We start from the raw sequence: 25,738 nt of genomic DNA on the forward strand, positions 1-25,738 counted from the left end.
TCAAAAAGTTGAAAATAGAGCTACCCTACGACCCAGCAATTGCACTACTGGGTATTTACCTAAAAATACAAATGTGATCCGAAGGGGCATGTGCACCCGAATGTTTGTAGCAGCAACGTCCACAATAGCCAAACTGTGGAAAGAGCCTAGATGTCCATCAACAGATGAATGGATATAGAAGACGTGGTGTATATACATACAATGGAATACTATGCAGCCATCAGAGAAATCTTGCCATTTGCAATGACATGATGGAACTAGAAGGTATTATGCTGAGCGAAATAAGTCAATCAGAGAAAGACAATTATCATATGATCTCTCTGATATGAGGAATTTGAGAGGCAGAGCAGGGGGTCCCGGGGGTGCAGGGAGGGACAAAAATGAAACAAGATGGGATTGGGAGGGAGACAAACCAGAAGAGACTCTCAATCTCATGAAACAAACTGAGAGTTGCTGGGGAGTAGCGGGGGAGGGAGAGGGTGGCTGGGTGATGGACATTGGGGAGGGTATGTGTTATGGTGAGTGCTGTGAATTGTGTAAGACTGATGATTCACAGACCTGTACCTCTGGGGCACATAATACATTATATTTTAATTAAAAGTAAGTAAATAAATAAATAAGAAAAAGGCAGCAATCTCTGATGGAGCATATTGGCCCTAGGAATATTTCTACACTGCGAAAATATTACTGGCTTTCAGTGGAGAAGAGAATTTGCTTATTTTTTGGAGTATGTGAAAATACAAATTTAATATGTGTGTACACACAATCATATGTGACTGGTATGTATGTGTGTCTCTCTTGGACCAGGATGTTGAAGTCCCTGCTTCCAAGCAATGATTATCTGCACGTGTACTGTGGCTAAAATGGAAAGTGTTTCTAGCAAGCCCTTGACAAGTTGCCAAAGAAGTATTACAAAAAGTGGTTTTTTTAAAGATTCTAGTTATTTATTTGAGAGAGAGAGAACAAGAGTTGGGCGGTGCTGGCAGAGGGAGGGGGAGACGGAGACTTTCCACTGAGCAGGGAGCCAGATGTGGGGCTCGATCCCAGGACCCTGGGGTCATGACCTGAACCGAAGGCAGACGCTTAACCAACTGTGCCACCCACGGGCCCCCGCAAATTCTCTTATTAGACTAAGGATGGCAATGGTAACGGGCCCAAAGTCACCTAGCTTGTAGTTAATACAATATGTTCTCCCGTCTTTTTTTTTTTTAAACTATCTTAAACCTCAAAAGAAAAAATGTTACCAAATAAAGTAAGGCTGCTATAATATTGCTATTAGTTTAGTCTGCCCAGAACACAATCTCACAGCCCTTCTTCTGATACTCCCTCACTCCTTTCATAAAGAGCTCAGCTGTGGGCCTCTGGTGTGACTCGAAGTTATGACATCCCTACCTGTCCCCTAGGAATTAACATGGAAATGAAACTAAATCTAGTTTCTAGTCTGCTTCCTCCCAGACAGAGCCTTTGGCTCAAGGGGTAGGCATGTGAACCAAGCCTGGCCTGTTGGAGACCTTTCCCACAATTTTCTTAAAAAGGAAGTGGAAGTTGGGGGATGCCTGGGTGGTTCAGTCAGTTAAGCCTCTGCCTTTAACTCAGGTCATTCTGGGGTCCTGAGATGGAGCCCAGCATCAGTCTCCCTGCTCAGTGGGGAGCCTGCTTCTCCCTCTCCCTCTGTCTGCTGTTCTGCCTGCTTGTGCTGGAGCGCTCTCTCTCTCTCAAATAAATAAATAAATCTTAAAAAAAAATGTTGGGGCACCTGGGTGGCTCAGTGGATAAAGCCTCTGCCTTCGGCTCAGGTCATGATCCCAGGGTCCTGGGATTGAGCCCCACATCGGACTCTGCTCCGCAGGGAGCCTGCTTCCTCCTCTCTCTCTCTACCTGCCTCTCTACCTACTTGTGATCTCTGCCTGTCAAATAAATAAATAAAATCTTTAAAAAAAAATGTAATCCTGGACTCTTTTCTCCCCTTACTATTGCTCTATAACAAATTATGTCAAGATGCAACAGCATAAAATAAGCATTTTCTCATGCTCCCAGCTTCTGTGAGCCAGGAATTCTGATAGCACAGTGGGGAGGACTTGTCTCTGCTCTCCAGTGTCTGGAGCCTCAATAGGGAGGGCTGGATGACTGGAGGGGTGGGGGAGGGGTGTGCTGGAATCATCCAGGAGCATGTACATCACATGTGCTTGATCTTGGCTCTTAGGTGGCACTGCAGCTGGAGCTCTCTGTCACAACACTTTCATGTGGCCTCTCCATGTAGCTTGGGCTTCCTGACAGCACAGCAGCCTCAGACTTCTGCCGTGGCAGCTCCTGGACTCCAAAGGCAATGTCCCAGTTACTAATACAGAAGCCATATTGTCCTTTACGACCTAGCCTTAGACCCACAGGGTCCCTTCCACGGTCATCACAACCCCATTAAGAACAGAAAATATAAAGGGTCGCCTGGGTGGCTCAGTTGGTTAAGCAGCTGCCTTCAGCTCAGGTCATGATCCCAGCATCCTGGGATAGAGTCCCACATCGGGCTCCTTGCTTGGCAGGGAGCCTGCTTCTCCCTCTGCCTCTGCCTGTCACTCTGTCTGCCTGTGCTCACTCTCGGTCCGCTCTCTCTTACAAATAAATAAACAAAATCTTTAAAAAAAAAAAAGAACAGAAAATATAAGGGCACCTGGGTGACTCGGTCGGTGGAGCACATGACGCTTAATTTCCACTCAAGTCATGATCTCAGGGTTGTGGGGCCGGGCCCTGCATTGACCTCTGTGCTGGGCATGGAAACTGGTCGAGGTTCTCTGTCTTCCTCTGCCCCTCTGTGCCCCCACTCACGTGCATTCTCTGTCCCTAGAACAAAACAAAACAAAACACCTGGGAAATATAGACCCCACGTCTCAACAGGAGGAGTGTCGAAGTCACATTTTAAGGTGAACATCTGGGATGGGAGATAGTCTTGGTGCCGTTTTTTTGAAAATAGAATCTGCCATCTCTTGGTAGTCATGTCATTTGGGGAAAAAAAATATGAGAGAATATGGAGAGAGGGTCTAGCAAGTGTGCAATCCCCTTAGGCCTACTGGTCTAGGGCCCTGGTTCCTAGAATCACTTCTTAGATATTAGAAGCTTCCCCAGTCATGTGACCCACGAGACTTCTGTTTTGCTTAAACAACTTTAAGTGGGTTTCTATCACTTGCAACCATGAGTCCTAGCTGATAAGATAAATAATTGTTGATTTTGAAACTGGAGAGACTTCATTCATTCGCCAAAGATACCTAAACAAGGCACCCAAGGAAATGTGCTAAGTGCTGCGGGTGACAGACAGCACGGTGAGTACGACACAGCCCTGAGTCACCCACAAGGGGCATACAGGCCTGTGTTAGTTTGCTGCCACATCCGAGTACCCCAGACTGGAGGGAGTGGAAACAACAGAAATTTACTTCTCACCGTTCTGGAGGCTGGTTTCTTCTGAGGCCTCTCTGGTTGGCTTACAGTTGGCCGCCTTCTTGCTGGGTCCTCACACTGCCTTTCCTCTATGTGCACACGATCCTGGGGTCTCTCTGTGCACCCAAATCTCCTCTTGGAAGGACACCAGTCAGACTGGATTTGGGCCCACCCCACCGGCCTCACTGTACCTTAATTGCTTTTTGTCATCTTCTAGAGTTTATTTATTATTTTCTTTTTTAAAAAGATTTTATTTATTTATTTGACAGAGAGAGAGTACAAGCAGGAGGAGTGGAAGGGAGAAGGAGAAGCCGGCTCCCACTGAGCAGAGAGCCTGATGTGGGCCTTGATCCCAGGACCCTGAGATCATGACCTGAGCCAAAGGCAGACACAACCCACTGAGCCACCAAGAAGCCCCATCAAGAGTTTATTCAAATACAAATTCGTTCACATATAGTGCAGTATTAGATTGGGGGGTAACGTAATCACTCTTTTTAAGGCCCTATTTCCAAATGTAATCATATTCTGGGGTTTGTAGGGTCAACGTATGAATTTTGAGGGGACACGATGCAGCCTTTCAGGGAGGATAATCGTGAAAGACCGTCGTTCGGCAAACATTCACTTGCCTCCCCCTCCTTCTCCCTCTTGGGGTGCTGTGTTCCCCTGCCCCACTGACTTCAGACTTGACCCTGTGACTTGCTTTAGTCAATGTCATGAGAGCAGATACGATGCCAGCGAATGCTTTAAATTGCTTGCACCATTCAGCCTGACTTTTGCTCTCTGGTCATTTACCATAAGCCCAGAATGCCCCCCAGGAAGTTGCTGAAGAAGAATGAGACATGGGAGGAGGCCTGGACCCAACCTACAGAATGCAGCTAAACTCAGCTGAAATCACCAGAAGGAGTCACCCACCCATTTGCAGGAAATACATGTTTTAAGCCACTGAGTTGTGGTGTGTTTAAAACTTTTGTTACACAGCGTTATTGTACCAGTAGCTAACCAGTATGATAAGCAATAAAGTAAATTAGTACACCATGTAGACAGAAAGCTCTTTCTTTATGCTGAATTTTATTTTCCGGAAGATTCTGAATAGACATAATTTCTTTCTGTCTAATGGTTAAACCAACGAGCCATAAATTATTTTGATTATCTAACATATTTGACAGAGAGGGGAAGTTTTTCCCAAACACATTGCATATGTTTCCACTTTCAAGAAGATTATTACTATTTTGTGAGTGTCAGCAACGCGCTAAGTGCTGACCTGGGAATCCAGGAAACGCAGTTCATGCCCAGAAACCTCAATACTGGAGTCACCTAAGGACCATCAGACAGATGAGGTCATGAGCTAGGAATTCCTTAAATATGTGAAAGGATTGTGAGTAATTATGTAATTACACTGGTGATTAGAAGCCTAAATTCACATAGCATTAATCTCAGGTATGACTCCCTACATGTTTCCAGATTGACATTTCTCAGACTTGCATTGGCCCTGATTTGTCCAGTTTCTTCCTTCTTTTTAAAGATGTATTTACTGGGGGAGGGGGCACCTGGGTGGCTCAGTGGGTTAAAGCCGCTGCCTCAGCTCAGGTCATGATCCCAGGGTCCTGGGATTGAGCCCCGCATCAGGCTCTTTGCTGAGCAGGGAGCCTGCTTCCCTTCCTCTCTCTCTGCCTGCCTCTCTGCCTACTTATGATCTCTGCCCATCAAATAAATAAATAAAATCTTTAAAAATAAAGAAAGAAAGATGTACTTATTGGGGCACCTGGGTGGCTTAGTTGTTAGGCATCTGCCTTGGGCTCATGTCATGATCCCAGGGTTCTGGGATAGAGCCCTGCCTCTGGCTCTTTGCTGGGCAGGAAGCCTGCTTCTCCCTCTCCTTCTCCCTCTCCCTCTCCCACTGCCTGTATTCCCTCTCTCACTGTGTCCCTCTCTGTCAGATAAATAAATGACATCTTTAAAAATAAAAAAAATTGGGGGGCACCTGGGTGGCTCAGTGGGTTAAGCCGCTGCCTTCGGCTCAGGTCATGATCTCGGGGTCCTGGGAATGAGTCCCGCATCGGGCTCTCTGCTCAGCAGGGAGCCTGCTTCCCTCTCTCTCTCTCTCTCTCTGCCTGCCTCTCTGTCTACTTGTGATCTCTGTCTGTCAAATAAATAAATAAAATTTTTAAAAAATAAAAATTAAAAAATTTTTAAAAAGATGTATCTATTTATTTGAAAGAAAGGGGGTAGAGAGAGTGTGCAAACATGGGGTGGGGGAGGGGCAGAGGGAGAGGGAGAATCTCCAGCAGATTCCTCGCTGAGCATGGACACCCCCCCACCACCCCACACGAGACTCGATCCCAGGACCCATGAAATTATGACCTGAGCTGAAAGCAAGAGTCGAATGCTTAACGGCGTGCACCCCTCAGTTGCCGATCCTAGAAATCTGCTTCCCGAGCTGGAGGCATGTCTTATCCCCGACAGGGTTCAAACGCTGGTAACACCATCAGCCCCTCTTCTACTCCTGATAACCTGCCATGATTCGAGATTTGCAATCAACGGCATGGGATTGTGAACACGAGTTGGAATGACACTTTATATGGTCTCCAGATCATCTGTTTTCGATCTTTTGGGCTCTCCCGTTTCCATTGCCTCTCTAAGCAAAGGTCACGACCTCTCTTGAAAAGGGCTCGACGGAAGAAAAACAGCAAGTCTACGTGTTGAAGTGAAAGAATTCGGTTCACAAAATAAAACTAAGGCAACAGAAGGCAAAGGGAGTTTCCACTGTTTGAAAAGGGGCTTTCTCAGCACAAGCTTGGAAAAAAATGTTGATGATTTATGCAAATGAGGAAGGAAATGTGCCCCAAGGGATCTTGGCACAGAAGCTCAAGTTGGAATTCTGAATCCAAGGCTGGCGGTGTCTCTCTGATTCACTCCGTGACTGGGGCTGAGCCATTTCACCTCTCTGTTTCTAGATATCCTCATCTATAAACGCAGGCTAACAACGCTGTTCTTCCTGCCCCTGAAGGGGAGGCAGTAAAAATGAATGAAATGTCGGGGAATTACTTCTAAGAGCCATCGATTAGAAATACAGCATATGGTCTTAATGAGAACTTGTTTCTGCCACAAATTTTTCCCCGCTCCCTATAATCACTCCAGCTAGAGTGCCACAGAAATCAACTTCTCTCTTCAGCTCTCTTCACATGCTGCTCTGAAAATCACAGAGGTCTTTAAAACGGAACTCCTGCCTGTTCTGGGGATGCATTATGAGGCCGTGGCTCCTGGCTCTTTTCTGCACGGAGCCCCGCAGCCCGGATTTTCCGAGACGGCGGTGATTTAAAATATTCTGTCCCATTGTCAGACCATGTGTTGGAACATGTGTCAGATCACGTGTCCTGATCATTGCTTCGGAAAATATGGTCGCTCACACCTTCACGGGAAAGGAAGCACCTGCTTGCTGCCTAAAGTCCTCTTTGGAAACGGATGGGGATAAGCAATAAAAGCCAGAGAGAGACCCATTGATTGACTGAGCAGTGGATATATATACATAGGGGAGGGGGAGAGTGTTCATTTGACTCAACCATTACTAGGTGCCAGGTGGGGTGGGCTGAGTTAGGTATTAAGTAGCTAAGCTTGTGCTGGGCACCGGGCTACCACGGCAGTTACAGAAAGTGGTAGACAACATCGCCGGCCGCAGCACCTTGCAGTTCAGTGACGAGAAAGGCAGGGGACAGTTAAGAAGCCAAGGGCATGCTCTGGGGCTGTCATGAGAGCGAGGACGGTTTGTGGGAATGCAGGGAGGGCTGCACGGAGGTGGTGACCCCATAGCTGAGGGCTGGAGGAGTAGAAGAAGCTCAGGGGTGGGCTGAAAGGGAGCATGCGTTCTGAGCAGCTCTGTTGCTGCCCCACTCATGTCCCTCCTCCTCCCCAGAAGTCACCTGAAAGGACTTCCCAGATACAATGAGGACTTCCTAAAACTCCATCGGAGAGCGTTCTCTGGCCTCCGAAGCATGCTCAGCTGGCCACCATATGTATGGGCAGATACTAAGTGCTTGGCTTCCCAGAAATAACCCTCAACTAATGCGGAGTGGGGGTAGGGGTGTGTTGGAGCTGTGCTACTAGCTCTGGAGAGCCCGATTGTTACATATTCAGAAAATTTACAAGCCAATTGTTAAACCATCGCTAGCTTAGAATCAGCCACAGTGGGAATATTTATATCATGGCGATTGGCAAACACTGCAAATTGAGACTTTCTTTGTCCTCCCAGAAAGCTGGTTTACCAGCACACCCCTGGATGGGAGTTGGTGGATAGATATACTCCAGCTTCTTCACCCCTCTCTGGGGCAGTTCCGTGGCATGTGCTACACGGGATCCCAGAGAGGCATCAGCAGGATCTCCAGCCACCACCACAGCCCGCCCCGCCCACCTTGGTAACCTACTCAACCAAGGCACCCTTTTTTGGCCTGTCTCTATTCCCGCTCTCCTGCTGTGCTTCCTGAGATCACAGCTTTTATGCCCCCAAATCCTTGGCTTGGGGTCAGCTTTTGGAGGGACCCAAAGTAAGACAGGAATGGAAGCAAGAGAGCATGGATAGAGATCACGGAGGGCTTTCGCACCATTTGGTGAATACCGGATCTAACAAGGTGTCTCAAGATCTTGAAAAACGGCAAGGATCAAGGTCGCATTTTAGGAAGGTAACCCCGGGGGCCATGTGACACACAGATGCCAAAGCAACAAGAGCAGAGGCAGGCGGACAGTGGTGAGGGTTGCACAAACAGACAAATGTACTCAATACCACCGAACTGGGGCACCTGGATGGTTATATCAGTTGAGCGTCCGCCTTCTGCTCAGGTCAGGATCCCGGAGTCTTGAGATCTAGCCCCACATCGGGCTCCCGGCTCAGTGGGGAGTCAGCCTCTCCCTCAGCCCTTCACCCTATTTGTGCTTTCGCTCTCTCTCTCTCTCAAATACATAGATAAAATCTTTTAAAAATACAACACCAAATTGTACACTGACGATGGTTAAGATAGTTTTTCTTTTAAGATTGTAAGTTTGATATTATAAGTATTTCACCACAATTAAAAAAAAATGAGGGGCGGGGTGGGGAGAAAAGATTCTAGATGGGAGAGTTAAGGACTAGGTCAGTGAGAGAGTCCAGGGAAGAAATGGTACAAGGGGGTCAGACAATCGCAGGAAGTGCTGTCCGTGTAGACCCTGATGGAGTTGAGCTCAGCCAGGACTGTTTGTGGACAGAACTCTGAGCCAGGCCACCATTTTTGGAGCAGATACCGAAAGAGGAGGTTGGGAGAGAGATCTGCAGGGAAAGGACAGGACACAAAGGAGGGTAGTGTCAAGGAAGCTGGAGTAAAGGGAATGTCAAAGAGGAAGCATAGCTAATGCCACAGGCTAAAGAGGAGTGGTGGTGAGAAATAAATAGGTAGGGGTTTAGTATATGATATCAATTTCTCATTAAAGCCCCACAGGAGGGACGCCTGGGTGGCTCAGTCAGTTAAGCATTTGCCTTTGACTTAGGTCATGATCCAGGGACCCTGGGATGGAGCCCCACTTTGGGCTCCCTGCTCAGCGGGGAGCCTGCTTCTCCCTCTCCCTCTCCCCGCTCCCTCCACTCGTGCTATCTCTCACTTGTTCTGCTCGCTCTCTCTCTCTCTCTAAAAAAAAAAAAAAGCCCCACAAGAGCCCTACATTAAATCCAGCGACCTTGCTGAATACCCTTATTAAGTCTGATAGTTGTAGGATTTTTTTTCAGATTTGTATGTGCAAAGTCATGTCATCCGTGAATGATGGTTTCATCTCTTCCTTTCACTTCTGATGCTTTTTATTTCTTTTTCTTGCTTTATTGCACTGGTTGTGACCTCCAGAATAATAATGAATAGGAGGAGTGATAGCAGGTGTCCTTCTGTCGTTTCTGATCTCAGGAGGGAAAGCTTCCAATATTTTACCATTTTTTAAAAAGAATTTATTTATTTATTTGTCAGAGAGAGAGACAGCACAAGCAGGGGGAGCAGAAGGCAGAGGAAGAAGCAGACTCCCTGAAAAGCAAGAAACCTGAAGCGGGACTCAGTCCCAGGACCCTGGGATCATGGCCTGAGCTGAAGGCAGTCGCTTAACAGAAGTCGCTTAAACAACTGAGCCACCCAGGTGTCCGTCAATGTTTCACCATTAAGGATAATGTTTGGTGTAAGTTTTGCACATATATACTCTTCCCCAGATAAAGGAATTTCCATTCTCTTCTAAGTCTACTAACCATTCATATCATAAATGAGTATTAAGCTGTATTTCTGGTTTCTCTAGCTGACCCCTGGAAAGTTACTTTAAGCTATAAAGTAACCGCCTTTGGCCTTAGATATGTCTGAGTTCAAATTTCGAGTGTACCATTTTCTAGCTGGGATGCCAGGTGATCTAATTCATTTCCTCATTGAGAAAACGGAGATAATTATAGTCACTCTCTCATACGAATCTGAGATTTTTTTTCTTTTATAAGCTTAAGAGCCCAAGAGGCTGGTTCTGAAGCAGGACTAGGGTTTAATATCCAAAGCCCAGGGACTCAGCTCTCAGATGCTCGGTGAGGTCTAATGTTCCCAAGAGCCTTTCCATCTCCTGCTCCTCGCTCAGGATCTTCCAGAACCCTTCTGTTGATGAATGGGGATGGATCCGGGCTCTTCCATCTGAGTACTCACACTCTGCCTCTCAGGACTGAGGACGCACGTGTATGAGTGGTTGGTCCACAGTGATAGACGGTCTTCAAAGATGGCCCCATGATGCATGTTTGGGTACTCACTCACGCCATTCTGCGCACCCTGCTTTTGAATCTGGGTGAACTTGTGACTCTCTGGTAACTAAGTGAATGGGCAGAAGTGATACTGCATCATGTCCAAGGCTAAGTCAGAAGAGGCTTTCTAGTTTCTGCCTTACTCTTTTGTAATGCTCTCTGCAAGACCTGGGGCACCATATAACAAGGACTACTCTCCTAAGACCACCACAGAGGGGAGCCACATTTTACAGTCCCAACTAAGTCCAGCCTTCCGGCCATCCCCACCAAAGCGCCATTCATATACGTGAAGCCAACTTGGGTTTGCCAGACCGGCTCATCTACCACCTGGTACCACTTAGAGACCTTAGTCAATCCCACATGCAGCAGAAGACTTGCTCATCCTCGCCTTTGGTTTCTTTTCTTTCTTTTTTTTTTTTAGATTTTATTTATTTATTTGAGAGACAGAGGGAGAGGGAGAAGCAGACTCCCCTCTGAGCAGAGATCCTGACTCGGAGCTTGATCACAGGACCCCAGGATCACGACCTGAGCCGAAGGCAGATGCCCAACTGACTGAGACACCCAGGCACTCCAGTGCCCCTCCTAGTCTTGCGCTAATTCCTCGCTCACCAGATCGTGAGATACAGTAACGTGGCTGCTATTTTAAACACCAAGTCTGGTGGCTGTTCACTGTGTAGCAACAGATAACTGGGATCCCTACCTTACACGGTCCGTCTTCCGCCATGGATATGTGCTAAGCAAACCCGTCTCGTGCTCGAACCTCTTACAACCCTCTTGGTTGACCCTATTCTAACCACTTGAGTTAACCAGATTCAAATAAGCAGTTTTTAAGCACTGAGAAAACAGTGAAAGAAGGAAGTAATTTCACTCTAAATTTCCTGCAGGCTTTGTGCCTTAAGTCCCTCTATTAACAAGGATGGGCGCAGATAATCCTCATAGCAACCTACGATGTTGGTCCCATGGTGTCCAGCTGTTTCTGAAGGTTGAGAAAGTGAAGGCATGAAGAGAATAACTAACTGGTCCAGTATCGCTCAGTTAGTTAAATGGCCAATTTGGGACTGGAGCCCAGTTCTATGAACTACAAACCAAGCCTTTTTTTTTTTTTTTTTTTAATCTTGCTTGGGGAACTTGTAGTTGGCACTCAGGGAAACCCATTCATAGTAGCACAAGGAACAGAAGAGAATTGATAAGGAGGACAGAGGAGTGCAAGCCCAGCCAGGCCTCCCCGGGGGCAGGACCTGGGCACTGAATCCCCTCCAGGAACCCATCTTAGCCCTCTCCGGGGCCCCATGTTTCTGAAGGCGCTCTGTTACTTGCTGCACTTCTTCATTATTCTCTGTCTTTCTGCAGACCGGCTTTCCCCGGCCTGGCATACACAGGCCGGAACACCATGGCCCACAGTCAGGCAGGGCTGACCACAGAATTTGCAAAGCCCAGAATAAAATTAAAATGCAGAGCCCCATTTATGGGCAGGGTAGTCAATCTCTTTTTCCCACGTGGTTACCACCTCCACCCATGGCAGGTGGTAGCTTCCAAGAGATCACAGCCACCACACTGGGACACACTCTGTGCCTGGATCCGCGGTGGGTGGGTGGGAGGACTCTGCCAAGTTGCCAGTCAACCGTGCTGTGGCCCTCCCAGCCCAGGCAGGGAAGGCTGCCCCCTTGCCCCACCCCCACATTAGCACCCAGGTCCCTACCAGGGGCAGAGAAGGTGGAAGGCCGGGGGGTGGGGGAGCTGGAGGCACTGGGTGTTGGGGAGCAGGCATCTGAGAACCCATCTCAAGGAGGTAAACCGGGAGGTGAGACCCTATAGGACCCAAGTCTCCATGCCCCTGGTTCATGCTCCACTGCCCCATTCGGCTTCACCTACCAAACATGAACTGGAGATCATAGTCTTCAGAAGGTCAAGGTCAACAACCGCAGAACATTGAACCCTGAGCGTGGGGCCCTTCTGACCAGGGGGCGGCGTGATTGCAGTGGTCACACACCTTGGAGCCAGCCCTGACCTGCTGGACCCGGCTTTCTCTCCTGATCTGCCCTTCCCAGCGAAAAGAACAGAAGGGTCTCGGCCAGGGTCAGGCTCCCCCTGGAGCTATAGCAAACAAGGAGCCTGCCAGTGACCCCACAGCAAGGAGGAGATGATGGGCCTCTTCCCAGAGAACTGAGATGCGAGCCAAGAACAGGGACCCAATGGTCCCTCCTAAACCCTCTTCTACCACCTACCAAGTGTTTTCCTACTATCTGCCACACACTCTCCATGCATAGATGAGCAGAGGAGGCCTGTTCCCACCCCAGTGGGCTGTCCCTCCTCCTCCTTTAGTAATGGGAGGCGCCAAGGCACCCAAGCTAGAAGGTAACACTTCTCAGCCTCCCTTGCAGCAAGATGGGGTCAATGAGACAGACGTGGAAATCACTGGGTGAGACTTCTGAGAAATCTTTTTATAAAGAAGGCTGACTCAAATGGAAGGGGGCGTCCCTTGTGCCCCTTGTCCCTCCCCTTCTTGCTGCTTGAAGGATTTTAAAGCCGTGAGTTTCACGATCAGGGGAGTTTGGGGGAGGGTGCGTTCAGTTGCCTGGCAAAGAGTCCTAGAGGATCTGAATGAAGCCAGTCCGGTGAGTCAGCGCAGGATAGATGTTATGGGTGGAGGACCCACACGATTTGATGGTGGAGACCATATCCTGCACCTTTCGTGTGCCAAGCAAAGTAGAATGTAAGCTCTGCGAGAGCAGGGCTTACCTTTGGATACGCAGACCTCGCAGGATGCCAGGCACAGAGTGGGTGATCCCGAAATGTGGTCCAATACATGAACGGAGAGAGTAAATGAACAGCGCTCCCAGAGGAAGCAGGCTCAAGGAGTCAGGAGCATCCGCGCCCCGGGGAAGAAATGATTCTCCAGCATTGCTTCTCTTGCTTCCTGCCACCTGCGATTGCCCGCCATCCCCATGCTCAGACCCAGGTCAGGTTGCCTGGAGCCCCGGGGGAGACAAGTCCTAGGAATGCCACCCAGCTTTGTGTTATTCCCAACGCCGACTCCGACGATGCGGTTTGCAGACCCAGCTGAAGTGACTGTTTCCACAACATCACTTCCTCTGCAGCGTGAGAAAAGAGGAAGAAAACTTGCTCTGTGACTCTCGTCTTCCCCCAGGGAAAGCACAAAGCTGTTGGAAACAATGAGGGCAGCCCTGTGTAAAGGGGAGACTTTTGTCTGTGCAGTCGGGTTGCTGGGCCGGAGACTTCCTGCAGGGACATTCGGGAGCTTTGCAGAGAAATAAATGCTCACATTCAGAATGACCAGCCTAGAACACTTTTATGAGCCTTTTCTCCTCCCCAGGCTGTACACAGATAATAAATCAAATTAGCATCCTGAACCTCCCGTTCAACATCACTTGTCACCCGTCCCCCGGCACAAGGGGTAAGTGAGTTTCAGCAAGACTGTTCTCAGCTACAATCGGGCCACGTGGGATGGAGGCCTGTGGCCTCTTTGGAAATCATCTGATGCTTCCAACCTGGGCTGGCCACGCCGAGGTCACAGGGTCCTGCTGGTCATTCCAGACCAGATTGTGAAAGAGGTCGCTGAAACCCCAGTCTTACACTTAAGACGGGGTTGTTACTTCGAGAGAAAATAAACGTTTTCATTTCTTGGTTAATAATCTTAGGAACGTGAGCCAAAATAGACAACTGTCAGAAAGGGTGGGCGGGAGGGAGGGAGGAAAGGACAGGGGGAGAGAGGGAGCGAGAACAGACTATATCAATAATCAGAAACAGAGACCAGGCGTTTTCCTCCTCCATGTTCTGCCTAATGTAGTGACTTCCACCACAGAGGCATATGCAACAGATGTTGGAGGAATCAAACTGGAAAGGAGAAAGTTTGCTTTCAGGTAACCGGAAGTGAAATTTGTCCTCATTTCAGATTGCCCAATTAGTGACACAGAAGGGACAACTGGGTAGGTTCAGAAAATGAGGAGGGGAAAACTAACAATATGGTATAAAAGTACATTCTATCGGATTCTCTAAATAGAGGAATTTTTTTTTTAATCACATCCTCTCTCAGGGGCCACCGGAAGGAGGGGGACAGCACAGAGAGTCAGTGGCAGCTCTCCAAATGGCAGATATGGTCCTACTGATCAGCATCTCAGAGCTATTGGCTAAGGTAGACAGCCTCATATTTGGACAGATGTGGCCTCACAGCTGGTGAGGGCTGTGACAGAAGCTGGCTGCAGGATGGTGGTGGTCCTGATGTGGTCCGTGAATTTAAAAAAAGAACCACTGAGCTGTAAACCATGCTTCCCCACCCCCTCCCCACGGCCGCCTGTGGAAGCGAAGCCAATGGGCCATGTCTGGGGGGACATACACTCCTTGCTTCTTGCTATACGTTTTGAATCATCTCAAACTCAGTTTCAGCCTCCCTGACCCTAAGCAGAAGCCTTCAGAGAAAGAACAGGGTTGGGAAAGAAAGGGCTAACACCCAGTAAAAGCCGCTTTGGGTATGTGTCCCAGCAAGTTCAAATGCTGCCAAGCTGATTGGCTGGGAAGGAGAGGAGGGAGGTTAGTATATTTTTGAATAAGAGTTTCCTGTTACCTGCAAACACTCCAAAAACAGAGGTTTTATTGAGGTAGGACCATCATCTTAGAAGGATCAAGAATTGAGGCTGCTTTCTCCAAAATCACTTGCCATCACCGATTCTGTCAGTTACTCGTTCAGGCCCCCATTCATTCCACCAGAATTTGATGCCTACTGTGTGCCAACCACAGTGCCTAGTGAGAGAAAGAGAGCCCTCAAGAGAACACTACAAACACACGGGTCTGTACTTTTGATTCCAAGCCGAGCACCATAACAGAATGTTTAACCACCCTGGGCTGGAGTGTCCTGGGTTCAAATTCTCACTAAGTCATTTAACTACACTGGGTGACCCTGAGCTAGTTATGTAACTGAGTGTTCTCTATGCCTCAGTTTCTTTTCTTTCTTTATTTGACAGAGACACAGCAAGAGAGGGAACAGAAGCAGGAGGAGTCGGAGAGGGAGAAGCAGGCCTCCAGCCCAGCAGGGAGCCGGATCAGGGCTAAACGTGGGTCTCAACGAGAAGTTCCGTCCCAGGACCCTGGAATCACAACCTGAGCCAAAGGCAGACGCCCAACAACCGAGCCACCCGGGCGCCCCATGCCTCAATTTCTTGATCTGTAAAGTTGGAAGACTTCAGAAATAGCGCAAAGCGGAAGTGGGAGCTACTATTAATTATTTAACGCACTCTCTCCACGCCACCCCAGCTCTGCTCGGTGCCACAGCCCACCGCTGGGTGGTATTTCTGAGGCTGGCCAGGCCCTCTGCCGCCGGGCTGTGACCCTGGAAATCGGGTCAGACACTAGTCAAGGCGGCATATGCGTGGTCGGGGAGGTAGGGGGTGCCTTCTTAGCGCGCGGTTGCAAGCGTTTCCCCAGGGCCTCCGGATAGTCTAAAAACTCACTTCGGAGGAGAGGAAGGAGCGTAAAGTGGCTCTTTCGATCTGAGACACCCCCTCCTGGAGAAACCACCCCCTCCCCCCAGCCCAGCGCGGAGTGAAATCTTAGAAGCCGCCGCTGCTGGGTTTGCACGGAATGCCGGAGTCGGTGGAAGCCGGAGCTGGTCGGCCCGAAGGTCAGCGAGTTGTTTTGAGTTCTCGTACCCGGAAGGGGGGGCAGGGAGGAGAGGACGCCAGGGCCCGAGAGACCCCGCGTCAGAGCAGAAATTGTTTGTGCTCCGGAACAGGCAGCTCAGCGGAAGCCGCGACGGGGGCGGGTCACGTGCGGCGGTGGCGGCGCAGCTGGCGGGGGAGCCAGGCTGGGACAAGGGCCCGGCCGGGCGGGGGTGGCGGTTTTCGCAGCCGAGGGTAGAACCGGCGTGCTCCGGGCGCTGAGAGCGAGCGACGCCCGGAGCCCGGGGCGAGGCAGGCGCGCGAGTTACGGGGAGGTGGGGGGGGGGAGCTGGGGTGGGAGCTGGGGTGCTGGCTGGGAGCTCTGCGCGGTGCGGCACAGGCGGGACGAGGAATTGCTAGGGGGAGGGGCGGGGGGGTGCGGAAGCGGGTCCCCGAGGCCGGAGTGGCCATAACCGGACCGACGCGGAGAGCGCGCGGGCGTCTGAACCCCGAGAATGGAGGCGCCACTCTCGTAGTCGCCGGCCTTGTTTTCTTCTTGCACGCAAATCCCGGAACGACCGGAACCGCCATCCCTGCCTGCGTCCCAGGGGCGCCCCATTCCGCGTGGAGGCGGCTGCATCCCGCTGGGCGACTCCGGGCAGGGATCGGCTGAGGCCGTGGCCCGGGAGGGCTGCCGAGGTGGCTCCGCGGAGGGTGGTGAGCCGGGGCCGGGGTGCACACGCCACACACGTCTTCCCCCCTCCCCCGGAAGAGCCGGCGAGCGAAGGCGCGGGCTGTCTCTGGCGGCTCTTTGGGGACTCCCCGGGGGCGTGCGAGCCCTGCGGCGGCCGCAGAGCGGGAGAGGGTGCTGTAGAAAAACCATCGGCCCCACCTTGAAGACTGGAGTGGCCTCGTGGCCAGGGGTGAGGAGTCTCACGCTTTCCCAAAGCGGCGCGCGCTACTCCAGCGTGGGAGGGAAAGGACACAAACTTGGCCGCCCGCCAGACCCTGTGAAGACGCCTGACTTTGGTGTCCTCCCCCCACCCGGTGGCCTGAAATGTACCTCTCCCACCACCGCCGTAGCCCAAGGTTCAGGTCCGAGGCCTGGAAGAGTGGGGGAGTGTGGGCAGGCCTCGGACGGGAAACCCACCCACGTTCCTCTCCCGCGCCACGCGAGGAAGGCGCGGAACAATTGTCTCGCAAAGTTTCCCGCGTCCCCTCACCCACCCTACCCCCAGTCGGGGAAGGGCGGCTTTTCCGGACGTGGGGGCAGGGGGAATGGCCTCGGAACGGGGAGCAGTGCTAGTTCCTTTTCCCGAGACCGGAACACAGGAGAGGGGCGCCGGCCGCCAGTGTGTTCGCGTCCCCAGAGTGGCGGCGCTTGGCCCGCTGCGACGTCTGCTCTGGGTCGCGGGGCAGCGGGAGCCGTGCAGAGTCTGGGACGACGTGAGACGCCATTTGCATTCCCCCCTCCCTCCTGCAGGTTGGCGGGGGCGGGGGTGTCGCCCGCCGCGGAAGCGTATTCCTGGCAGTGACACTGATTAGATGCTGTGTCGGTACGTGCACAGAATCGGGGTGGGCCTTCACCTCTGCGCGCATACACTTTCTGTTGGAAAAGTTGCTGCCCCCCCCACCCCGCCCTCCCCTGCTCTCGCCGCACAGCTGCTGTCTCCAGGGCGGAATTAGGCGAGCACGTTTGCTCAGCCCGAGGGAGAGAGGATCGCGCCGGCGCGGGGAGGCCGCCGGGCCCGGGCCTCGAAAATCCAGCCCTGGCTTTGCGTCGAGCTGCAGAGTGCGGCGCTTACGCGCGCCGGGCCAGCGGAGGCCTGGTTTCCATCTGCCCCTTTCGCCTCCGTGTTAAGTTCGCCGGGGAAAACCCAATCATCCGTGCAGAGTCCCTCGGAGGAGAACCCACCGCCCCCCTCCCCAAAGCCCGATTCTGACCGATGGAAAAAATGACAGTATAGGTCAGAGCAGGCTGCCCGCGAGTATTAATGCGGCCGCCTCCGTTCCCGGTGCTTGGGGAGGATGGGCGCCTCACCAGGAAAAAGCCGAAGGGGGAGCCAGGAGGGCCGCCTTCCCCTTCCCGGGCTAGAAAACGTGGATTCTTAGAGAGACTAGACAAATGTGGTCAGACAGCTGCGGGAACTTAGCCTATCTAAATACAGGTCGTCCGCGTATCTTTCAAGCAAGATGAATTTTTTTTTTTTAAATTGAGTGCACGTTGAGTCAGTTACAAGCACTATGAGAACTGGTTAATCAGATGCGAATGAGAACCTCACTTTTTGCCTGGTATTAAACGTGTGTGCAGAAGGTGCTCGGCTGACCACGATGTCTCTTGGCACCACCCGTGTGTGTCCTAAGAAGGCGCGGTCTCCCTGGCATTCCACCTTGGAGGACTCTGAATATAACTCTAAAAGGGGATTTATTTTAGTTGTAGTTTCTATTTAGAGGCTGCTGAGTCCTGGCAAACTCCTGTCTGGGATTGTTTGTACCGAGTAGTAGATTGCCCTGGGTTTTGGCTTTTAAAGCCCACGTCCCCACCCCACCCCCGGGCTTTTTTCTTTTCCTGCGTACGTGCCGCAGGGTGTGGGGAAACTGCACCCCCCCGCCGACCCCCGCAGCCAGCCCTGTACTGCCACCACCTTCAGTCTCTGGCTTGCGCACCACGCGGCCTCGAAAGAGGGGTAATGTCAACTCTCCGGGTGGCGCTCGAGAACTGGAATTCTGACTTCGGGCTCCGGCGGTGTCCCGGGCGGCGGCTTGGGGGCCCGGAAGCTGTAAAGGGGAAGCCCCGTAGGTGACCCTGAGGCTTCGCGAGCAAACCCGGAGGCAGCCGCGTCTTTGTCTTCCGCGGGCCTGGCAGCTTGGCACGCACAGTTCCGATAAGGATCAACCCAGAGCGGGAGCGCACCGCCAGCACATTTCAGTGTCGAGGCGAATGCCTGCAGCCGCGTCAGGGAAAGGCCATTTGCGTTGTCTCTGAGAAGGAAAAGGCTGTCCCACCTAATGAATTATGGGTGACCCGGGAGAGGCTAAGCCCCGGAGTGAGAGGGGCTAAGACCTCCTCAGACCTTTCTTTGCCCCAGCTCTTCCCCATCAACAGGAGACCCTTTTTCAAAGGGAATGTGAAGCTTCTTGAAATTTGAAATCTGGCCAGTTCTATCGACCTATAGAGTAGTGCACCTATGTATCCCTAAAATCAGGCCCAGGAACAAGGCCTGCCACGTTCCAGACCTAGAGCAGCGTTAAACTCTGGCTAAAGTGCTTCGGAGAGCGGACCTCCAAGAGCTGATTTATAGGAGGTGGCTTTGAGCCATCAAAAAAGGGTGGCTTGGGAGAGTCTACTGGAGGTCCTCTCTCCCCCAGTGCTGTTTACCCAAGGCCTCAGGGAGAGGGTGGTGGGTAATGGTGCCTGAGCCCTGGCAGAAGCTTCCCATTAATCCAGTCTAACTGAGCACCATTAAAGCACGCCTTCCTCCCTACATCTCTACCACACACACGCCTTTAAGGCAAAGTGTAATTCAGACAGCTGGAGTCCATTTTGCCTTCTGGCCATTTTTGATGGCTACTAGTGTTCTTTTCCTCCCTGCCCCAACCCCTGCCTCCATACGGCCTTTGGGAACTTGAACCTGGCTGTTTTTTTTCTACCCTCTCCCTAACCAAAGGTAGGAGAGTACCAAATCATAGCAACACACACATTGTAGCAGCTCTCTAGGTGTTTTACATATTAACTTCTATTATCCTCAAGACAACCCTATGAATTAGAAACTGTTGTTGGCCTCCTTTTACAGATTAGGTCTCATCATGGAAGCTCAGAACTGTTCAGCAACTGGCCTAAAGCAACACAGCGTAGGATAGGGCAGGAAGGGTCCTGAGCTGGGGAGGCAGAGCTGTGCTGCTTGTTGTCCAGTGTTGTGTAGTGAAGGCAAGCCCTTTTGGGGGATGTTTAAAGGGGGACTGCCTGAACCCCTACCTTCCAAAGGAAGAAGTTATGGGAAGATCCGAGAAGGCCCAACATCTGGCCCTTGTTTTCCAAAAGAAAGTTTTCGGGCTTCATACAGAAGCACGTTGTTGTGGCTCTCCGCTGCTGGAGAAGGGGTCAGAGAAGGCAGTGCAAAGGCCCCATGCCCCACCTTGCCGCAGAGCATCCGGTGGTCATGACCAGCGGAGGCGGCTGGGGGCTGGGGACAGCCGATTATAGAGGAACCCCTTATCACTAAGTGTCAGTGGTCCTGGAAGGCGGAGCTAAACAGACTCTTGTGGGGGCGGCTGGGCCACACGGATCCCTGGGCTCCTCCAGCAGAACTGGACCGATGTCATAGCACCGCCCGCAGCTCCTGGCTCCCCTCCTCTTGAACGGCCAGTCCTGGGCATGGAGCCCTGTGGCGGGGGAGGGGGGGCAGAGGGATGGGGCGGAGGGGGGTTGGCGGGCGTGCGGTAGCTGGAGAGGCCAGCCAGTCATTCCCTCTGAGGACGGCTGATTCTGGGTTGCTCCTACCCACCCTGCCTCTTGTAAACACGGGACACCCTTTCTGGGCGAGAGTGCGCGCGCAAGCACATACACACAGGCCGGCGCGCCCGAGTTCCAAGCACACAACCGGCCACCCAGGCCTCCGCCTTCCTTTCCTCCTTCCTGGTAGGGCGGCTGTGGGGGAGTTAGGGTGGAGGGGCCGAGCTGCCCTCTTCCCCAGTGACAGTGCGCATGCTGCACCCCTGGGGCCTGCAGCCAGGCCTGTGGACCTCCTGCCCACCCACCCCCTCCCGGCAAGTGGCGGTGGCTGGCGGGGACCTGTGCACTGTGTTTCCTGATAGCTCTTTGGGGGAGGGTGGGGAATCCAAAGGAGAGGGCCAGGCAGTAGGGTGAGCGCGTGGATGGGGATGGCGATGAATCCTCTCTCCCGCGAAGGCTGGTCGGCCTCCAGCCATCCCTCCAAGGGGTCTACCTGGCACGTCTTGTATTGGACCAGCCTGACTCCCCTGCATGCCTGGCCAGAGTGAGGGTATGTGTGTTGGGTGGGGGTTCGTGGTCAGAGCCGGCGCTGGGCGATCAGCTCCCCACCCCCTCGAGCCTCTACTTTCAGCGCGCGAGGACTCGTGGCCCCGCTGCCCTCCCCACCACCGGGGTCTGCGGAAGGGCAGGCTAGCCGGCTTGGCCGCACTCGCCCGCGATGAGCGCGGCTCCGAGAGCCCGGGCCGGCCGCCGAGCTAGGGGAGGGAGCGCCGCAGCCCGCGCGCCTCGAGGCAGAACACACGCCTTTCCCGGAACCTTGAAACCCAGGGGAGTCGCTGCCATCTTCGCGTGACGAGCAGCGAGACGCCGGTGATTAAGTGTTTCTTTCCGGCTCTCTCCCCGGGTTGCGGCTCGCCTCCTTTCCACAGGGCTGGGAGAATAAAACCTGGAGAAAAACACAACTGCGCTCCACTCGCACACCAGGTCCCTGCTGGCCTCCCTGGGTGAGCCGGCACGAGGCGCGCTCGGGCTCCTTCCACCTCGCCTTGCCAAAGATCGAGGTCCAGGGCCACGTGCCTCAGTTTCCATGGGCCCCCCGCCCCGATCGTAGAGTCTAATGGGGAGGGGGCTCACGTTACCAAAACCACCCGATTTCACCCCTCCCCGTCTGTTCTCCTCCCGTGGGGATTAAACCTTAACAGGAATCCCCCACCCACACTAGGGACTAATCCTGCCGCCCCTCCTGGGATTAACTCGGCTCACAGGTCCATAAAACACTTCCGGCACGGCCAGAGGGTCTGTCTGTAGAAACACTTTAAAATTGTCCTCCCGGGTCTGCCATCAGAATTGACTCGGGGGAGGCAAGTGAGTAAACAGGAGGCTGTAAGTGTCGAGGGGGGGTGGGGGTTGCAGGCTGGGGAGGAGCTGCCCCAGTTGGAGGGGGTGAGGGCAGTCTCAGCCTGGAGGGTGGCCCAGGACCCAGCAGACAGAGCTCAGAAAAGGATGCAGCATTTGCTACAGGGCACTGATTTGGAGAAGGGGGGGTGCAGGCAGGAGGAGGCCTGTGTCAACCGAATCCTGGCCCTAGTTCTGTGAGGCAGACTGGATCCCTAAAACTTGGTGGGGAGGAGGGGCTCAGGCTCCCCTGCTGGCAGATGGGAACAAGAAGTGTGACCTCCCCCCCCCACCTCAGGTGGAATTCTGAGGCCCAAAGTGTCAAAGCGCTTTGTTAAAGGGGAGTGCGCCCTCCATTTCACTGGGATCAATGTGCAGCCTCTCTTACCCTAGAAAACACAGTGACTTGGTCAGTAGACCACAAAACAGAGCAAAAAGCAGCCGTTCCTCAAATCCATGTGGGGATGTACCAGGTCAAGTGAATCCAAAAGCAACTTAATATTTTGAACCTCTTTTTCTTTTACATCACTTCAAATTAAGTTTCTGAAGTGATGGGAGAAGCTTTGGACTGTTGTAAGAGAAAGCTCTGTCCCAACTGGGAGGGTTAAACGGAAAGAGAAAGGACCTTCGAAGTGGATCCAGCCACATTGTGAGGAGGAGAAATCCGGATGAAGACTCGAAATTCAAAGTAGCTTTCTAGCTCCTTCAGTTCTTCTGGAGAGCAGATGCCAGAGACAGCCACTCCATCCCTCAGGACCCCAAAAGTAGGCCATGACTCTGGCCGGGTCATCTAAGTGTGTACGAGGTGGAGGTGACGTTGGAGTTCAGGGTGGGGATAGTGACGAAGGGTAATATGCTTAAAATGAACATCAGAAGACAGACAGAGGCCTGCCTCAGGGTCCTGAAGGCCCAGAGCTGCTAAAACTGTGTGTGGGAGGGGGCGCCCCGGGGACTCCTTCCCCACAGATGGACTCACTCAGCGAGAACGGCCCCAAGTGGCACCCAGGCACGCTGGGGACAGAGGCCCAGGCTGTGCCCTGCGCCCAGCCTAGCAGATTGCTGGGGGGGGGGGGCTCTGGCTGGACCGCTCACCGCCCTTCCTCTCCCCTCCCCTGCCCTGGGGCCTCCGGGCAGGGTCAGCTGGCCTCCACCCCACTGCCCCTTGTGCGCCGGGCGCCCTCCCCTCCCTGGCGCCGGGCCTGGATCCCGAGGCCTCCTCCGCCCCGTCGTCCCCGTTCTTCCCGCCTCGTGATTCATTTAGCGGCGGTACAGAAAGCCTGTTTACCTCCGCAGCCCAGGGCGACTGATCTGCTTAAAAAGCCCCAACGCCAGCGCCGACCAGTAGGGGGGGATTGTCCTATAGATTATTTCTCCTCCTGGGTGTGTTTTGTGTTTTTTTTCCCCCTTAAAGAGAAGGCTTGGTTGGAGAGGGGGGTGGGGTGGCGTGTTGCTGCTGTTTTTTAAAAACACCGTATTTGAAAGAGAAACAAAAGCCGTTTAGGAGGTACCCGGGCTGTTTTTACAGATAAAAAGTGCAGCGAATACCACCGGGCCCCCAGCAGTGATAAACTAAATGGTTGGCCGATTCGGCCAATTAGCAGTTAATCTGTTATCTGCGATCTGCAAACAAGTTTTTTGAGGCTCGAAGGACACCGAATTCCTGTTCCCGTTGGCAGGGTCGTTCGCGCTCCCGTCCGGTGGGCACCTCTGATGCTCTCGGTTTCTCTTAACTGGGAATCCGGCTCCCACAAACATGTTTTGCGGGTGGGAGGACAGACTTGAGCCACAGAAAATTCACTTCCGCAGCCGAGGAGCCGCCCGCCTGCATCTCCCCTCGGGCCTGAGCTTGTGCATTTGGTTACGGTTGTTCCCCGTTGGTACTTTACCCCCTTCCCCAATTTCGCAGCCCTCCCATTCTGCACGCAGTAGGCCTCCAACACATGTGGAATGAATGTCAAAAGCTATAATGAGGCGCTAGGCCTGGAAGGCAGCCTGGCGCGCGGCCTCCCCTTCGGAACCCCATTCCCGTTCCCCGAGCCCCCAGGTCGCCGCAGCCTGTGCGCGCCTTCACCCTGCGCGGGCCGGGCGGGCGGGGGAGGCCGGGAGGCACGAAGCGCCTGGAGCCTGCACGATGATAAATATTGCGCAGACAGCCCATAAATAATTTGCATTATGTTCAGCTGACAACGCAGGGCGATTAATTTTAATAGCTACATATTTGCCTGGGCTGCTGCTTTCGTAGGCCGGGTAATGAAAGGCGAGAGGCCGCCCTGGCTCCGTGCTCGCGGTCTCAGAAGGCAGCCGGAAGGTGCAGGAGCGCCCGACGCGGCGTCTCCTCCATGCAGCCCCCCGGGGAGCCCTCGCCCCAGGGCCCCCCCCCGCCTTCCACGCTGTGCAGGGATGGGGTACGCGCGCTGCCCGAGCACCCCGGGGCCCGAGCAACAGGAGCCACCATAATGACACTGCACATTTGCCTGTACAGGGACAGCCACTTGTGGACCCGGAGACCCTCCCCGAGGCGATACACCCCACCCGGCCCGAGTCCGAAGTGAACTCCGGAGGGGATTTCACGTTGCAGTTTGGTGGCGGCGGGGGGTTGCTGGTGTTAGGCGCTGCCAATTCGCCGGTGGGCCCCAGCGCGGCGGAGACTTTTCCGCCCTCGGGACCCGGACAAGGGACAGAACAAAGCCCGGCTGCCCACGCGTCCTCTCTGCGCGCGTCCTGAGTCCAGTCCCGCTCCCCGCGGGAGGCCCCCCTAAAATGCTTCCCGAGCTCCTCGGTTGAAAGGACCGCATACATAAAGGACGGAAGAAAGGGTTCGGTGGAGCTCTTAAAAAAGGGGGGGGGCGGGGAGGCGAGAGCGGGGAGGAAGGACACAGCGCAGCGGCCGCCGCGGTCCCGTGGTGGCCGGGTGCGCGCGTGTGCGTGTCTGTGTGTGCGTTCCGATGACAAAGCCCCGCCGCCGCCAGCCAGCTCCTGGCTGCCGGAGCAGTGGTGGGGGAGGGGAGAAGGAGGAGGGGAGCCAGCGCTCGCGGAGGTAGCGGGGAATCGAAGCTTCCCCAGAGAAAGAGTTCATTCATGAGCTGGCGGAGACCTCCTGGCCGGGCCAGGTGGAGCCTCCTGAAGCCCACACCTGTGTATTTCCCTTTTTGGAAAGGGGGGAACGCATCGATCATTACCATATTTTAATTGCCTTTCGCAAAGGTCATCTCTAATTATGGGTTTCGAGGAGGGTTGGCCAGAGGTCTGTAGCCCTTTATTATCTTTGTGTGTGTGCGTGTGTGTGTGTGTGTGTGTGTCTCGCCACTGAGACAATGCACCCAGCTCTTCTCGAAATGCCAATCTGAGGGTGTCCGTGCGCGCCTGCGAAGCGGTCACGACGTGCTGAATCCACGCAGACAGACCGGGCTGCGTGCACAATAAAAGCCGAGCAGGCGGCGAAGGGCCGCGCAGACCCACGGGTTTTCTTTTTAGAAACGGTGGTGCGAAGAGATTTGACAATAATAACACGCAGCAGGATTAAATCAGGGCGGGAATAAGAAAATGCATTTTCGTTTCTAGAACCGCGGGCTCCTTTTAACCCATCCGATTCCCCAAGAGCTTTTTGTACCCGTGTGGAGTCCGGCCCAGGGACAGGTGCTGGTCACTTAGCAGCTGGAGACTGCCTGATGATGTTCTGGGCCAGCCACATTATTTCGATATTAATCTCTTCCTTTAATTCAGCATGTTGTCAGTTACAGGCACGTGGACTCCTCAGCCACGTCTGTTTGATAGGAAATGATAACTGGCCAGCCAAAAAGGAGAAAGAAAATGTTGAGGGGATTTTAACTTTTAAAAAGTCTTCATTTCCTTAGTTTTCATCGCTTGGGCAAACCCTTGAGGCACAAGTCTATTTTAACTTCATCAGAGGGAGAGCAGTGCAGTTGGGAAGGTTGTTGGACCTTCAGGGGGTTGGTGGGATTTTGAAGTTGAGGTGTCCGTGATCAGTAAAGAGCTATATGGTCCAGAGTGGGCAGCAGCCATTCTGAACTTGACTTTCTCAAAGGATCCTGGCACCTTTGAGCCACCATGCTGCACCAGGCT

The 25,738-nt window shown here is 53.0% G+C and overlaps 1 protein-coding gene across 1 annotated transcript in view; it reads left to right on the forward strand.

The window, feature by feature from the left end:
* The first annotated feature begins 15,811 nt into the window (after nt 1–15,811).
* BCOR (BCL6 corepressor) overlaps nt 15,812–25,738 on the forward strand; it is a 115,468-nt gene continuing 105,541 nt past the window's right edge. The window contains exon 1 of the mRNA XM_044235892.1: nt 15,812–15,830. The gene's annotated coding sequence lies outside the window, so the exon portion shown is untranslated. The remainder of the gene's footprint in view (nt 15,831–25,738) is intronic.

This window comes from Neovison vison, chromosome X (assembly GCF_020171115.1).
Source record: "Neovison vison isolate M4711 chromosome X, ASM_NN_V1, whole genome shotgun sequence".
In the NCBI taxonomy this organism is placed as follows: Eukaryota; Metazoa; Chordata; class Mammalia; order Carnivora; family Mustelidae; genus Neogale; species Neogale vison.